Genomic DNA, 12,056 nt, shown 5'->3' with positions numbered 1-12,056 from the left:
GCCTTCTGAGATGTGTGCAGCTTTTGGGTTGTAACTTGTTTCCATTTCATTCATCCTCAAATGTACCAAAGCCCCTTCTGTTCATTACAATAATATTACTACAAATAATATAAATAACAATATTTGTATCTGAATCTAGATGCATTTTCTTTACCACAGATATTTCTTGTTGGAAGGACTGGTGTGTTTGTACAGTTCAGATATTGTTACAAATATGATCCTTTCCATAATAATCAGTCAATTATTGTCATCCAAATTTGTATTAACTTTGGATATTTGCTCGTATTGCAAAATAATAATTTATTATATCAAACGTTTCATTTGTCGTTTGTTTGCCAAAAACTTTACAAAAGCCTGAAAGAATGTTGTTGCTGTTATTTCCATGAGCTGCTTTACCATCTACTGTGCAGTGGATACCTTAAATTAAATGAATACGCCAGCTGATGTTCCAAATTGAAGCACAGTCATGACATGTACATACTCTACACAAAAACAACTTACTCACTACCACAATAAACATTTGTACCACTTCCACTCTTAGTGAATTTGGTTCATTTTAGATAAGATAATCCTTTATTAGTCCCGCAGTGAGGAAATTTACAGGATCACAGCAGCAAGTGGACAGTGCACACAAGATACATGGTAAAAAAAAACGAGTGTAACGTGGATGGGGAGAAGTGTGCAGTCTTACTTCATCATGTTGTCTCTTCCCACATCTACTCTACATTTGGATACCATCAAGTGTAACATTACACACGGTGTATATTATCTCAGCTGTTACGGTTACGCTGTTAGTACGTCATGACGTCCAGCAGAGAGCGCCAGAGTTTGCGAAGAGACTTTTAAAATTGCTTTTCTTTTTCACCATCAGAGGGTGCCGCTTCTCCATCAGTGCAAATCTAATGTAAAGTCACAAATTGATCTGTCTAATGACTCTTATAACAGCATCGGTCTGCGCTGCATTCAAGCCCACTCCCTCACTTTTGAGAAAAACAGTGAGCATGTGATCTTGCTCCAAATACATGTCTCACAGTGAGACCCGGAGGTGGTTTATAAAGTGGACGGAAAACAACCAATTACCTGATATCTAATTATGTGGTGCCGCTACACGATTTGGGTTTTAAAAACGCTTAAAATCTAAATTTCTGATTAAACAGCAACAGAATCTTTCTGGTTTCGGGATGAAACGCAAGACCTCAGAGCCTTGGAGGCCCACAGCCACTGAGTCTGGTGCTGAGGCTGAGGAAGTGCCGGACAGGACGGGAGAAATCACTGCACTTTACTAAATAGCTACTGCATTGCTTTATTTTCTCGCTCGTTGGTGGTCATTTTAGTTTTGATGTATAGACGTCAGTCGGGTTGAGATCAATCTTTCTGTGCTCTTCATACCGTCATCATAGTTTTTTCTGCCTTGACTCTTTCTTTCTGACTGTGACGTGATGTTGTGAGCTAAAAGGAGCCTACCGTGTAGACACAGAAACATGGAGAATGATTTTAGAGGCACTGTGTCAAAGTCATGTGTTTTCAAACCTTCATATAATGTACATAATGTGTCGAGCCAGGACAGATCTGTCATTGGTCCTTAACCCTTCTGTTATGTTCGTTTCTTAGGTACAGCCATGATGTTCGCGGGTCAATATGACCCGGTGCATGTTTAATCATCCAAAAGTTGTCAGAAACCAAAAAATCCTAATAAATATAGTTTGTACCTCATCACCAACACCCTTACTAACAATTCAATCAGTATTTAGTGGAATGAAGTTATTCACCCCTCCATAGATCATAGTTCAATGAGGGTAACTCACTCGTTTTAATGAAAAATACATGTTAAAACAATTTTTTAGGTACATTGGAAAAGCCTAGATGTAAATTGCATTAGTCTACCATAACATGTATTTTTCTCTAAATTATTTTTACATTTTGAAACATTATTTTTTTCATGGGGTGATGTAGATAAATGGAGATGAGACACCTCTGCTGTTCAGGGTCATATTGACCCGCTCACTCAAAATCAAGCCAAATGAGTCATGAGGATTTGTATTGAAATTAAACTGTACTCATGTTTACTTATAGTGTTAAGGAACAGACATTTACAAAAATTAACAAGATATGAACACAGTGAACGAGGTGTATGTGTGTGTGTGTCTGTGTGTGTGTGTGTGTGTGTGTGTGTGTGTGTGTGTGTGTGTGTGTGTGTGTGTGTGTGTGTGTGTGTGTGTCTACACAGCACACGAGTGACATGTCATCACGGTGTGCTTTGTGCTGATACATGTTGCCACTGTCTTGTTTTCGGTATACGTGTGTTGGGTGAGGATGAACACTGTATTTCACAATTTTTTGACACAAATGTCTCGCTTGGAGGAACAGATATATCAGTTTCCTCATCTGATGGTTCATAATCAGTAACATTGTAATCTGAATTGACCTCAAGATGGTCTTCATGTTCGGACACATCCTCCTCTATTTCACTGTCGTGATCAAGGATGTGCTCCAGAGCCTCAAGGCCTGTCATCCTTTTGTTTCTGTTGCTCATGTTGTCCTCCAGTAAGCTACTGTGTTGCATGTATCTGCAGAGTGTAATGTTGGTAGGACTCCCAAGCAACCCTTCGTATGTTTCTCCCCTCTCCTGCTAAGTGTGGGCGGAGTTTTCCTGCGAGAAAAAAAAAGGTTCTCGCCAAAATAGTATCTTTCTCGCACAGGTGCGGTAGTGAGACCGCACGTGTGTGTGTGTGTGTGTGTGTGTGTGTGTATGTGTGTATGTGTGTGTGTGAAATGGGGTGAAACATGTTGGGAGGAGTGAGAGATACTTTGTCTCACATTTTCAAAGAAAGAAATAGTCTAAACTTGACCCTTCTGACCCCTTATAGCCTCCACTTTCACTGCCGGGTCAAATTAACCCGAACATCATCTCTGTTATATAAACCTGCAGGGGGGGGTTGCACATACATGATATTTTTTATTTAATTTTTTTCACGTTGATTAAGGCAAGCAGAAGAAGTTTCATACAGAAAAAGTACTTTAAAATATTTTTTCTAGATTTTCAAACTTTGAAACGGGTCAATTTGACCCGCAACATAACAGGAGGGTTAAGGCCCCACACTTTGGCTTGCAGTTGAACCCACAGCTTTACTCGACACGGCTCTTACTGTTCCACAATCTGTCTGCTATGGTAAAGTACAATATAACCTTTATATACAGCTTGTTTTTAAGGCTTTAGTTTTAGCCAGGATTTGAGTGGAAGATTGTTCCCTTACACACTCAGTGGGAGTGGATCTGGCGTCCAGTTTTCTTGCTAGCGTCAAGTTCTTTCTCCTGCGACATGTTGACAGACCTGGACAGAGTAAATGCTAATAGTCCGATACACGGACATCCAACGAAAACCTTCTCACCTGCTTTATTTCATATATCCTCACAGGAAAAAGAAAGCAGATTTTAACACTGTTCATGAACGAATTTAGCTTTCAAGGAGGAAAAATACACCTGTTAATCTTTGAATTAAAAAAACAACAACTGCAGTGTTGAAAAAGTACCGCCATGCACACGGTGACAAAACACAGAGTCTGTCTGGTTTCAGGGGCATGAAGAATTACTTCACACAGCGGGCCTTGAGGGGCAGGGTGGATAGGCTTTGGCACGGCTAACACTTTGCATGAAGCGGCACTGACTTTGGTCTTTTCCAGTCTCTAACAGCCAAAGACAACCTCATGATGTTGACTGGGACGTTGGCCAACATGTGGCTGGCCTGCCTCAGCTGGCCAAACTATAGATGGTCTGTGCCCCTTAAGGCTGCCACCACCTTTTCTGTGATCATCTTCTTATATTCTGAGATTTTATTTTGATTGCTTATGTACTTTTTGATTACATTCCTATGACAGTTTACCAGGAGTGGTGCAACCTTTATACTCACATTCTGCATAAAGAAATGTTGAGCGTCATAGCCAGTAGCTGAGGCTACATTAAATAGAGAGATCTGTTGATGTGCAGCCTGTGGTCAGAGTGAAACAATGGTGCATTGAGAAAAATTTGCAGTTAGCAGCACTAAATACTTGCAGTCTTGAACAACTGCAAGTATTTAGTTATCATCTCTTGTTGGCCTTTTACACCAAAGCCTTGAGTCTAGCATTCAGAGCTCTAACTTAACTTTTTTCACCACTTTCCCAAATTGTCCTGAAATACACTTTAAACCGTCCCAGTGTACTTTTCCACAGTTAAAAAAAGTGATGCGCGGTATAAATAATACACTGTGAAAATTGTTAAATCATAAATGAGCTCACATTTTATAAAAACATTTATTACACATACACATTCATCTACCGTGTCTTACACGGTATGTCTTACATGGTGACACTAGTAAGAATCCCACCGCCACTTCAGGACGCCATTGTAACTGACCGACAGCCGCAACAACTACTTTCAGATGTCACTGTCGCGGTTCGTCTTCTTGCTGTGTGTGCGTGTGTCAGTGTGTGTGTGACAGAATACTTGTGCACTCTTGAATAGATCTACCATCCATTTTTTCTTTTTGTCCCTGGGTAAGCGGGACACCGTGTGTGACACATTCTCATTCTGGCCTCTACTCGAAATGCACTTAAAAATGTTGATGGCACATTATTCCTGCTTTTTCTTTTCTGTTTTTTTGTATGCGTGTTCCGACACGATAGCGAATGTTAAGATTGGTAAGGACATAACGGTAATATAATAGTGAGGGTATTCTCTCTCTCTCATATCCACTACATTGAAGCTGCAGCCAGCTGCTAATTAGCTGAGGTTAGCATAAAAAACTGGAAGCAGGGGGAGACTGCTAGCCTGCCTCTGTCCAAAGTTGAAAAGGAAATGTGCTTACCAGCAACTCTAAAGCTCGCTAATTAACACACTATATCGCATTTGTTTGGTCTTAAGTCTCCAATGGTTGCTTGGCAACATCACGGTGAAACTTACTGCTCCAGCCCAAGAAATAGTTTCAGCACATGAGCCTCTTGCCATTTTCACACTTAGGTCTACATCACTTCATTTATATAATGTCTTAATTAGGGAGTTTCAGAGGGGCTTGTGGGTGGATTTTTCAACCTTTGCACAGAGCCAGACTAGCCGTTTGCCCCTGTTTCCAGGCCCTATGCTATGCTAAGCTAAGCTAACCGTCTGCTGGCTTTGAGTTTCATATTTGCTGTGCAGACGTGAGAGAGGTATTAAACCGTCTCATCAAACTCTCGGCCTGAAAGCATAACTTGGTGCTGGATAAAACGTTTGGGGCCCCTGCGCCACCAATACAACAGTATTGTCTCATGTCCCCAACGCATCCACACACTGTCTCTCCCTAACTTTCAACCCAACAAATAATTCTCATTTTCTTCCTCGGCACATCTTGCTAAAACAATACTCTTTTCGGTTTATCCGCCCATATGAGAATAACAATCATTTGATTTCCTTACTTTTCCTCTCATCCATTCTGATTCGCACAATCATCCCTCCGTCCACCTCTTCACCTTGTCCCCCGGCGTTTGGCACGATTGCAGGCATCCGGAGAATGCCCGACATGGGGTTTGGCCGGTCGGCCCCACATACCTGCAGCGTGGCATGGCAGGGCTTTAGGGGAAATGTGGCGCATGTGCCACTCAGCAGCCCTGTCTGATGTCCAGTAAGTGGCTTCAGACATGAACACTAATCCACTCAGTGATGAGAAGGCCTCAGTCTGATGGCTCTGCTGCAGGCTGCCAAGACTGTCCGAGCACACTCTCGGGTTCAGACAGAGCACGGTGAGGACAAACTGGGCTTCAAAGGGAATCATTGCAACTTTAATGAAATTGCATTTCCTTTGCAGGTATTTGACTGTGATGAATCAATTTGTTCATGCTTTCCTTCTTTCTTATGAACTATTTATTTTCAAAAGGAGACTCAGGACAGTGAACTCTGTCTTTGCTCTCAGATAAAGTAGAAGATATATGAAAAATATAGCACGCGGAACAGTTAAAAAGCCCTGTATTTTTCTTTTTACATATTTTTGACAGAGCAGTGCAACGGTAAATGATACCACAGCTAAGTGGAAAACTTTAACCTCTTTAACGCTGATATTTCCGTTCATTATCTCTAAAGTAGCTCCAAATTTGTGCCATTACATCATGTAGGAGTCGTGTTTGCATAACTGTATGGAAATGTTTTCATCTATAGCATTACATATTTGGTACTTCTGGAAAAATAAAGTTTTAAGAGTTAGTTTAGTTTAGTCATTGCTTTTGAAGCAGTGACAAACCAAAACAAGTTCATGCTGGACAACAAGTTTAGCCTGAACTTATTATACCTACCCTATTTTGTTCAATTCCTTTTAAATTTATACATTTGTGTAACAAACATGTCATTTGCTCATATTTGACCACTGGTTCATTTGGGCAGTCCACCTCAAACAGCCGATGAACTCCAAAACTTTGTTTATACTCGTGTGCAAGCTCCCAGCATGCATGGAGAAGTTTATACTTCGCTGTTCGTTGCATTGTCCTCCGAAACGCCAGAGGGCGGACGAACAAAATGAACTGTGGAGAATCAAAAAGACAACAAGTGTAACCCATAGACCAGGGGTATTCAATTCAAATTCAACGAGGTCCAGTTAGAGGGGATTTCCTCCACTTACGCTGTGATTTAGTCCCATATTTATTGAAGTAGCCCAGCAGTTATATCAACGTATGTATGTAGTCAACAACTGACTGTCAAATAAAGAAAGTTCAACTCACAAACATTTACAAAATATTTATTGTCAATTTTCAAATAGAACTGAATGAATAATAAATAATAGATACTCTAATGATAAATAAATGTTCGTCTCTCGTTTCAAGTAAAATAAGGGCTGCATTTAAAGCTTTTAAAAATGTTTATCTTGAAATAAAGTATTTCATTTTAGAAAGATTTATTTAACTGACTTGTCCTTGCCCTTTAGATTTAAATTCAGTTCATTCAGGTGTGAAGTGATGTCATCCAAAAAAGCCAGAATATTATATTCTCATCTTCTAAAAAAAGAAATGTGTGTGCCGGGACTTTATCTGTGGTTATTGAAAGCACTCAGCATATTTCTCTCTCCGTCAACGTCATTGTTAGACATTTAACTAATATATTAGGATTCTGATCATATTGGGCTCTTCGATTGTTTATTTTCTGTTCCTTCATTTAGGATGTGAGTGGGTACTTTTGCTTAAAAGATGTGTGCTTTGTCTCGTGGTGTTGTTAATATAGTGATACTGGAAATGACATATAATAAAGCCGACAGCAAGTAGGAAACTTTCAGGATCTCCTGGCGATCTCTAGCCAGCTGTCACCTTATTGAAGTTTTTGTTGTGAAATGAGGAGCTATCGAATAGATAGAGCTCGTCCATTGCAGTCTTTCAAGGCACGCGATAGAAAGAAACAGAAACAGAATATTCAAACATCATTTCTGGCCAATTTCGCGCCTTTTTATCGACCCTGCACGCAATCGGGCCTCCTCTAAAATTCACCTCATGCTCAGTCTAAACACAAGCGAATGATACACCCACTCGTGTCCAGAATGTTGTACATTTTAAATTGAGATTGCCACCTCTAGTCCCACATGAAGACAAAATGATCCATGACTGTGTTAAATATGGTATTATTTCACATATACCGCGTTGAGAAGGATTCTGCAAATGTTAAGATCGTTGTTGCTGTGTGAACGTTTAAAGCTACAACAAAACCTCCGCAAAGGAAAATGTTTTTTTTTTTCTTCCCATTGATGAGCCGCTCCTTTGACTTTACCTAACGGCTGGCTCAGTAATCTATCTGACCCGTGATGAGACACCCACAGAACACAAGAGAGATTGGATTTTCTTCACTTCACGCAGATTCATTTGCATCACAAAGTATACGAGTGAACCGGGCTGTCCGGAGTCAACTAACCTCACAATAGCACTGTACATTATTTTATACCTCCATTATTAAGTCCCCCTTTCGAAGATGTCCTCCTCCTCCTGAACTTTCACCTAGACAAGTCACACTGTGTACCTCGGCCAAGTCATCACAGAGGGTTTTTTTTATTAACATAGCCTCCTTCCCCACTCGTCTTCTCCTGATATGGATATGATTTGATTTTACACAATTTCAAGACACAAATGTTTTTTTCTCCCACACTACAAACTATAATTGTTGCACCACTTATGACATGAAATGGGATTTAAGAGAAAAAAACTGAACAGGTTCTGCTCTCTCATGAATTTGGTCAAACATACATGTATGTAGTGTATACCTGATAACCACACACACACACACACACACACACACACATGCTCACAAACTCGCATACACACTCATCCGTCGTCCACCCTTTAGTCCATCTATTCAGCATTATAACTTGGGCTGTTTTTGTAACAAAACAAGGCCTAATCCTAAATTCAGGGAGCTGTGAATGTGCCTCAACAAATGGCAGACAAATGAGAAGGATTAGCGAGGGCCTGTGAAAGAGTGAAAGGTTTGCCATTGATCTACGGTGGTCCTGTTCTCTTTCAGGGCCACTCGGTCTGAAAACCCCACTGAGTAAGAGCATACAGGGCCACTCCAGAGCCCCCTAGGCCACCGAGAGACACACAACAGCCACAATTAGTCTCAGGAGCTGTAATGGCAATTCAATAAGCGCTTTAAAATTGCGCCTTAGTCCGTCTGCCACCCCCCAACCCCTCCCATCCCTCCCATTTTCGTCTACATACATAAGATTGGTATTATGAGTGGCGAGGGGCTCTTTTTTTTTTCTTTCCCACCCACCACAGTTCTTTTCAGTGACTGTGAGAGAAAATGACCACACAGGGTTTCAAAGGTTCCAGGGGCTGTGGTTTGTTGTCGCTGAAGCAGCGTGACTTGTGCCCCTGTAGATTTTGGGTAAGGCCCTTAAAATGGGCTTCTATGATTACTTTTTTTTTCTGTCACTCAGCTGCGAATTAATTTTTGAAGCAGTCAATGTAACCTTCTCTATTTTTAACGGGTCATGCAGGAATACCTTTCGGCCGAGTGCTGTTTCCATGCATGTGCCCATGTGAAGGTGTGACGTGCTTTGCGGTGTCTTAAGAGATGACGCGCTGCGCAGCCTACCAGGTGCTAACTGACGGACACTTGAGCAACAACATCATCATCATCATCGTCGCATGACTCACTCTCTCGGTTTTCTGTTTACACCGATCAGATCAAACGCAGCCCAAAACACCTGTGCTCTGGACATCAACACATCCTGGCAGAGGAGGAGCTGAGGACGTCTTCTGGATGGCTCTCATTTCCATTCTCCTGGGCTCTCTTTGGGACATTCCTCGTTGATTTTGCACAGTGTGTTTAGGTCTTTCCTTTTGCCTCGTGATCAAAGGCCAAAGCTTTTGATCAGGACTTCCAAAGGATCCCTCTTGTTTTGCTGGCGAGCACGCTGACAGGACAGTGGTGGAGCAATGATAATTACAGCTCCCATTTGGTGTCCCTGGAACTGGCACCAACAGCCAGTCGCACCCCTCAGGCCAAGAAGAAAGAAGAGATTCTTGGACAGTTAAAAAAAAAAAAAGGGAGAGAGGAGAGGTAGAGGAGAAAAGGTGGACGACAAACTGAGGAAGAGGCGAGTGAAACGAGAGAACAGGCAGAAAATGGGATCGCTTTGTGTCGCGCATGTTTAAGTGTGTCTGTGCCTGCTGAGGGTTGGATACCAATCAGATGTTCAGAGATACCTGTAAAACTGAAATGCACTGTATTCTACACATGGAAAGCAAAACGGCTTAAATATACTGTATATCATATTCATGCAACATTGTAGTACAGCTGGTCAGTCTCTGCTGGTTGCAGGGAAGCTGTTCATTTTTTTATACTTATAGGCATTTGTACAGGTAAGACAAACTAGATGCGTTTTGATTAGTGAACTTAAGACGTGTTGGTAGGCTGATTTTGTTACCTTTGGACAGCGACTGACCAGCTGTTTCCCCTGGTTTACAGTCTTTACGCTAAGCTAAGTTAGCTGTCTGCTGCGTGGAAGCTCCATTTTAAAACGTACGGACATGAAAGTGGTACGGATCTCATATAACGCTGGGCGGGAAAGTGAATGAGCACGTATACTCCAATGTGCCAAACTTTTCCTTTCTAATGACATGTCTATACTTTACAGTTATAATACAACAGCAACAAAAGGAACATTTACAAGTAGTCTTTACTTTTTTGTAAATACAGCAATCCCTCAAGGGTGCACAGCTGAGGACAAAGACATTTGCATGGCAACAGTACCGCCAGACCCCCCATACTGATGTGCTGCACCCAGACCTGTGGAGCTGAACTACAGTGTGACTTCACGCCATCCTGACCAGACATGTACCCCCGTCACAGTAATCTCACATTATGACAAGCTGAAAGGTTTGCCTTTATTCCCCCCCAAACAGCCACTATTCATCCCCCGACTCTCCTTTCTGTTGGCTGAAAAGACCCGAGTGGCCTCCTGTGCCACTGGAGGGCTCGTCTGTGTGTAAATGACCTTGATGCTCGGGTGCATAGTTCACAACCGCGGACCTTTCATCAGACACGGGGAGGTCCTCCACATCAACGCCTCTCCTGCTGTGAGTTTTGTCATGATTATGATGAGGAGGGGGATTATGTCTGAGAGCTCTGATGGAGACGTTACCAACGCTTAACAATCAGCGTCACGCTTGGGACAAGATTAAAATGCCATTTTGGGAGACGTGATTTGCAAACGGCTCGCTACTGTAGCGCAAGGCAGGGAGCCATGACTCGTGATTTATCCACATTTTTTTATTGAAGTTTACCAAACTCAGCATGGACCAAGGCACTCACATGATTTTACTCTGCTGAAATGAATCTAAAGACTGTTTGTTCTGAGACTTTGGCCGTATATATACAAACTACTATTACTGCTCTAGAGCTTGACAGCTGTTTATGATAAGTGGATCACAAGTGTACCGATATCCAGTAGTAATACCATATAAAATGAGCTGAATATGGACTTGATTACTTTTTTTTTTTTTCCCTTATTTTTTTAAACAGTATGACTACAATCCAACACAAAAAGTAGACAATAACAATAAACATCAACTTCAAACAGTTAGAGTACAAAATGTTTTAAATATATTAAATGTTCTATTAGCAACAGCCTTGTTGAGAAAATGTTAGCAAGACTTAAGAGAGAGGCAGCATGTAATAACCCTTTACTACTGTGCACAAAATTAATGAAGTTGCTGCTATGTGACATCTGCTTTACCTACGTCTGCTATAATGCGTTAAATGACTCAAAACGTATATTTTTTTTAATTTCACAACTGACCTAAGGACAAAGAATCGGAGACTAGATGAGACTTTTTCTTTTCTGATTCTGATTCCTACTCTATTAGCTGTGGGGTTGTTGAATGGGAGAAGCAGTCCGACAGAAGCATGCGCCAACATACAAAGGTCATCTCAGAAAAATCCAGCATGTAATCCCAGTAGTTAGCTTGATGTTCTTGTCATACATAGACATATACAGACAGAACAGTTCATTTATCAAATGTGTAGAGATTTTCATCTCGTCTGCACAGTTCAGGTGCAGATCAGTGTCTCTTATCCAGTAGTGTCAGTACAGTATATCCCAAGCAACAGTGGAGGATGTTGGATTTGCAGCAGCGCCATAGCCAGGATTTACTACCGAGGGCATGAGTCCAAGTCCAATTGTTCATTAATTATTTGGTTTCTCGTTCCTTGTTAACACTCCCGATTAGCAACTCGAGGTGCGTGACTGGAGTTAAGAGACGCCATGTACGACCGTGTGGTTTCACAAGTAACGTATTTTAAGCCAATAAAAAGCTGGATCATCGTCAGGCGACCGCCGGTGGGTTCCTTTTAGGCCAATGCTTTCTGTATATGAATACGTAATCTGTGTATAAGAGATTATAATGATGTAAATCCTCACAACTTTACTTCACTTAAATTTGATTCTGGTGTATGGATACCAATTTTTTTTATTTTCACTGGCCTAAAAGTAATCAGATTTAGCCTTATAAAATGATCACATGTGAAAAATTCATCTTTTCCATTTCACGTGTAAAATGTCCAAAAAA

The sequence above is a fragment of the Pholis gunnellus genome, assembly GCF_910591455.1.
Source record: "Pholis gunnellus genome assembly, chromosome: 4".
NCBI lineage: Eukaryota > Metazoa > Chordata > Actinopteri > Perciformes > Pholidae > Pholis > Pholis gunnellus.
Note: the sequence above shows the minus strand (reverse complement) of the source record.